Source organism: Bos mutus, chromosome 1 (genome assembly GCF_027580195.1).
Source record: "Bos mutus isolate GX-2022 chromosome 1, NWIPB_WYAK_1.1, whole genome shotgun sequence".
Lineage (NCBI taxonomy): Eukaryota > Metazoa > Chordata > Mammalia > Artiodactyla > Bovidae > Bos > Bos mutus.
Window position 1 is genome coordinate 27,261,147 of NC_091617.1, and position 5,795 is coordinate 27,266,941.

Sequence of the window (5,795 nt, forward strand, 5' to 3'; positions counted from 1 at the left end):
GCACCCTCCAAGTATCTCTGGTGGGCCTAAAATTTTATTTTAAATGTGATTGCATCCTCCTACCAACTTACTGGGGCTTCTCCTTTTCCTTGGATATGAGGTATGTTTTTTGGTGGGACCCAACATTCTCCTGTTGATGGTGTTCAGCAGCTGGTTGTGATTTTGGTGTTTTCATAGGAGAAGATGAGCACACATCCTTCTACTCTGCCATCTTAAGTCAAGTCTCTGAGAAATGTTAATGGTTTGTAAGAATTAAGATAATATATACATTTTATTCATTCTTTTAAATAAAGCATTGCTATGTTTAAAGAAAGATGTATATTTTTATGAAACCAAGTTAGGTGCAATGAGTCATTTGCAATGGGCATATGACATTAGTCATCCTCTTGAAAATAGATGTAATAAAATGTTTAGGTGAAAATAAATGAAATAAAATATCCTATGCATTTTTTAATCCATCTCAATTATCCTAGAGAAGGTGATAGTTATATTACGTATAAATTACTCATGAGAACAACATACTCTTAGCTGCCCATGTATTCAGAGTAAAACATAACATTTTAGTTTTAAAATTGTTTAGAGAATGTTCTACAATAGGATAAAAAATTATAACAACATACAAGAAATGTAAATAATCTTTATTATTTTGCATATTTATCTTCTGTTTTAGATAAAAATTGTAAGTACAATTCCATTTCAGACAAAAAGTTGGATAAGGAAATTTTTAATATTTTAAACTATATAAAATTGTATACTATTTCAATATATTTTTAAATGAGATTTTATTCTGAAAGAATTAAAATGACCCCATCTGTGCATTTGTAAATCAATAACCATCAAATCAAATGTACCACCATTAAATGGTAATATAAGTCTATCGTGGGGACTGTGAATAAGTTTGACCCAATCTTGTATTACAAGAGTTCAAGATGTTACAGTTTGTAAAGCTTCTCATTAAACAGAGTGAAAAAACACAAATGCAAATAATACAGTCTAAAGCTTTAATGATGACTGTCAAAGAGATATTTTATTAGAATCCTGCTTCAAATTCAATTTAGGATGGTAGATTGTAAACATCATGAAAGAATTATATTGAAAATAACATATATTGAAGATCAACCAAGATGGTAGAGTAAAAGGATATAGAACTTAAGTTACCCCCCATGAATGCATCAAAATTATATTTATATGTGAAACAATTATCACTGAAAACTAACTGGAAACTCAATACAGCCAAAGTTGTAGGAAAGATACACAAGTAATTGGGTAAGAAGGGAAGAAAAGCAGTCAGGTCAGGACCTGTGTCTTTGGGAGAGTACTAGGGGAAAAGGGAGAATAAGTAAAAAGACACCACCCTGAGGAGTAAGTAGTGAGAGCCACATAGTGAATTCCACAATCATGGTGTTCAGCTCAGTGGAGATGAACCTTCTTGGTTAGCCTGTGTGGCAGGGCAGAGAGAGGTCTGCTCTAGCAACTGCTGGGTTTGCCATGACTGCCTTAATGAGAGACCTAACCCAAGCTGAGTTATAGCTCTGGCCCTGCTCACTCTACATCACATCATGACACTGTATAGGGTGGCCACAATCTGAGAGAAAATTTGATCTTGGGATGCAGAGGTGGTCCAATCTCAGGGTGAAGTCTGAACGGGGTTGCAGTGGGTATTCTTGGCACTTACTCAAACAAGACCCCACCACTCCACCCCAGGTCCTGCAAATATGTACCAAGAGTCCATGTGTGCCCTGTCAACTCTACAGTGTGTCTCCACAAAGGGATGGGGGGTGGTGGAGGCTGGGGGCAGGGATGGACTATGAGAGACAAAGGGGACCTGACCTGAGGCTGCATCTAAGCAGAGCAAGGGAAACAAACATGAGCACCTGCACAGGCAGTGCATCAGAGAGAGCTCAGAACTCCATCTACAGTCAACAGGAACCGAGAGTCAACACAGGTCCTACTTGCTTCAGGACTCCTCCTCTCTGTTGCAAGAGTCCCAGTTCAGGGAAAAGGGAAAACATATACTTCAAGGAAACAGAGAACCCCAAGCCCAAGCTCAGAGCTTCTGCTCTACCAACTTGCCTAGACCCTATCCCCAGTAGGGTGCTGATGGTCACTGAAAGGATAGGAAGTCTTGCCTCACAAGCACCTCCTGCTCTAGTTGTTCCATCTCCAGCCTCACTGCTTGCAAGGTGATATTTGCTGACACATCCTAAGGAAAGATTTAACTTGCATCCATGTCAAATCCAGCTCTCCCACCAAAAGTATTGGGCACACCCGGACTGTACAGGAGCTCCCATATAGGGTCACCATGTCAAAACTGTAAACTGAAGGTAATTGTTTCATCTAACTTTAGAGAGGTGGAGAAAATTAAGCAAAATGAAAAGACATAAATATTAACATGGAAGTAAACAATTAACTGGATAAATAATTCAAAGCATTGATTATAAAAATGGTAAGTACATGAGTGAGAAGAATTGATCCACACAGTGTTAATTTTAATAAAAATTTAGAAAATATTTTAAAAAGATCCAATCAGAAATAAAGAATTAAATAGCTGAAATAAACACACAAGAAGGAATGAACAGCACACTAAGTGATAGAGAAGAACACATAAAATATCTGTAAAACAGAAAAATGGAAGCCATCCAATCAGAACAACAAAAAGAAAAGTTAATTAAAAAATATGGAAAACAGTATAAGAGACCTCTGGGATAATATTAAGTGTACCAGCATTTGCGTTATAGGAGTGCCAGATGGAGAAAAGAGAGAAATGGTTCACAAATTCATTTGAGGAAATTATGGCTGAAAACCACCCAAACTTGAAGAGGGAAACAAGTCTCCAAGTATAGGAAGTATACAAGGTCACAAATAAGATGAACCCAAACAGATCCAAAATAAGAGATAGACGGCAGCCCACCAGGCTCCCCCATCCCTGGGATTCTCCAGGCAGGAACACTGGAATGGTTGCCATTTCCTTCTCCAATGCATGAAAGTGAAAAGTGAAAGTGAAGTTGGTCAATCGTGTCCGACTCTTCGCGACCCCATGGACTGCAGCCTACCAGGCTCCTCCGCCCTTGGGATTTTCCAGGCAAGAGTACTGGAGTGGGGTGCTATTGCCTTCTCTGAATCATTAAAATGGCAAAAAGTTAAAGATAAAGAGAAAACTTTAAAGACAGCAAGAGGAAAAAAAAAACAGTCATATTAAAGCAAATACTCATAAGGCCATCAACAAATTTCTTTGCAAAAAAATTGCAGGCCAGATTGGAGTTGCACAATATATTCAAAGTATACTAAAAGAGGAAAAACAGCAAGATAATCTACCCAGAAAGTTTATTAATTAGAATCATAGGTAAAATGAAGAACCTCTCAGATAAGCAACAACTGAAAGAGCTCATCAGCCCCAAAATAAATGTTAAAGGGTTTTCTGCAAGAGGGAAAAGAAGGAGCAGTAGAAAAGGCTAATCCAACTAGGAAAGGCAAATATATAGAAATAAATGAGGATCAATTACTTAAATCAGCCAGTAATAAAAGATTTGTAAAAGCAACTGTAGTTAACAATACAAAATTAAAGAATACACATGAAAATGTAAAATATGACATCAAAAACACAAAATGTAGGGAAGGGGAATAAAAAGTGTAGACTTCTTAGGTCTACATTTAAACAGTTTAAAACAAGTAGTTATAGATCCACATATATGAAACATATGGTTACCACAAATCAAAACCAATAATACACAAAAACTTAAAAGAAAAGAAGACACATATACTACTGAAGAGATTTATCACACCACAAGGGAAGAAATGGAAAGAGAAGAACCATGAAAACAACTGGAAAATAAGTAATAAAATGTCAATATGTACACACCTATGAGTTATTACTTTGCCTGTCAATGGACTAAATGCTCCAATTAATAGATATGGTGTGGCTTATTTGACCAAAAAAAAAAAAAAAATCCTTCTATACCCTGCCCATAAGAGACTTATTTCAGACCTAAAGACACACACAAACTGAAAGTGAAGGAAAGGAAAAATATTTCATCCAAACACACAAAAAACAGTAAAGTCTGCATATTAATACTCATATCAGGTATAACAGATTTTAAGACAAAGTTTATAATAAATGACAAAGAAGGGCATGATTCAGTGATAATGGAATCAATAAAAGAGAATTTTATGCTTCAGTTCAGTTCAGTTCAGTTCAGTCGCTCAGTCATGTCTGACTCTTTGGGACTCCATGAATCGCAGCACGCCAGGCCTCCCTGTCCATCACCAACTCCCGGAGTTCACTCAGACTCACGTCCATCGAGTCAGTGATGCCATCCAGCCATCTCATCCTCTGTCGTCCGCTTTTCCTCCTGCCCCCAACCCCTCCCAGCATCAGAGTCTTTTCCAATGAGACAACTCTTCGCATGAGGTGGCCAAAGTACTGGAGTTTAAGTTTTAGCATCATTCCTTGTAAAGAATGCTTATTAACATATATACAAATATAGGAGTACTTGTGTAAATACTAACAGACATAAAGGGGAAATTTGATGATAATACTATAATAGCAGGAGACTTTAACACCAACAATAGACAGATCATCCAGACAGAAAATCAGTACAGCAACAGCAGACTCAAATAACAAAATTGACTAGTTGCACTTAATAGGAATTTCATTCCAAAACAGAGGAGACATATATATATATATATATGTCTCATATATATATATATATATGTCTCATATATATATATATATATATATGCACACACACAAATGGAATATTATCCAGGGAGACCACATGCTAGACCAAGAAAAAAACAAATCTTAACAAATTTTAGAGAATAGAAATTATATGAAGCATTTTTTCCATCCATACTCATATGAAACTAAAAATCAACAACAGAAAGAAAAATGGGAAAGGAATAGATACATGGAGACTCAACAATGCACTACTAAAAATCCAGTGGTTCTATGAAGATATCAAAGAGAAAATCAGAAAATACTTTGAGACTAATGAAAGGCAAACACAACATTCCAAAATCTATAAGATGCTCCAAAAGCAATTGTAGGAAGAAGGTTTACAGTGAATGGACTGTCCTTAAGAAACTAGAAAAATCTCAAGTAAACAACCTAATTTAAAACCTAAAGGAATCAGAAAGAGAACAAGCAAAATCCAATGTCAGCAGAAGGAAGAAAATCGTAAAGATCAGAGAGGAAATAAAATAGAAACCAAATAAACAATAGAAAAGATCAACGAAACAAAGACTTTTTCGGTAAGATAAACAAAATTGATAAACCTCCACCCAGGCTCACAAAGAAAGAAAGTGAAGTCATTCAGTCATGTCTGACTCTTTGCGACGCCATCGACTGTAGCCTACCAGGCTCCTCTGTCCATGGGATTTTCCAGACAAGAATACTGGAGTGAGTTGCCATTTCCTTCTCCAGGGGATCTTCCCAGCCCAGGGATAGAACCTGGGTCTCCTGCATTATAGGCAGACACTTTTACCATCTGAGCCACCAGGGAAGTCTCACAAAGAAAGAGGGATGATCTAATTAAACAAAATAAGAAAACAAAAAAGTAGGAATAACCAGCACTACAAATATACCAAAAATAAATAAATAAATAGATCATAAAAAATACTACAAACAATAACTATGCCAACAAAATGGACAACCTAGAAGAAATGAGCAAATTTCCATAAACATACAACTTTCCACAAGTGAATCAAATAAAAAAGAAACAAACAAATTGAATAAATCAACCATTACTAATGAAATTGAATTTGTAATAAAATAGTCCCAGTAAACAAAGTTCAGA

The 5,795-nt window shown here is 36.2% G+C and overlaps 1 non-coding gene across 1 annotated transcript; it reads right to left on the reverse strand.

Annotated features, from left to right (window-relative positions):
- Positions 1 to 5,428: 5,428 nt before the first annotated feature.
- Positions 5,429 to 5,501, reverse strand: TRNAY-AUA (transfer RNA tyrosine (anticodon AUA)). Its single transcript has one exon. It is a non-coding gene; the product is annotated as a tRNA-Tyr (tRNA).
- Positions 5,502 to 5,795: the final 294 nt, after the last annotated feature.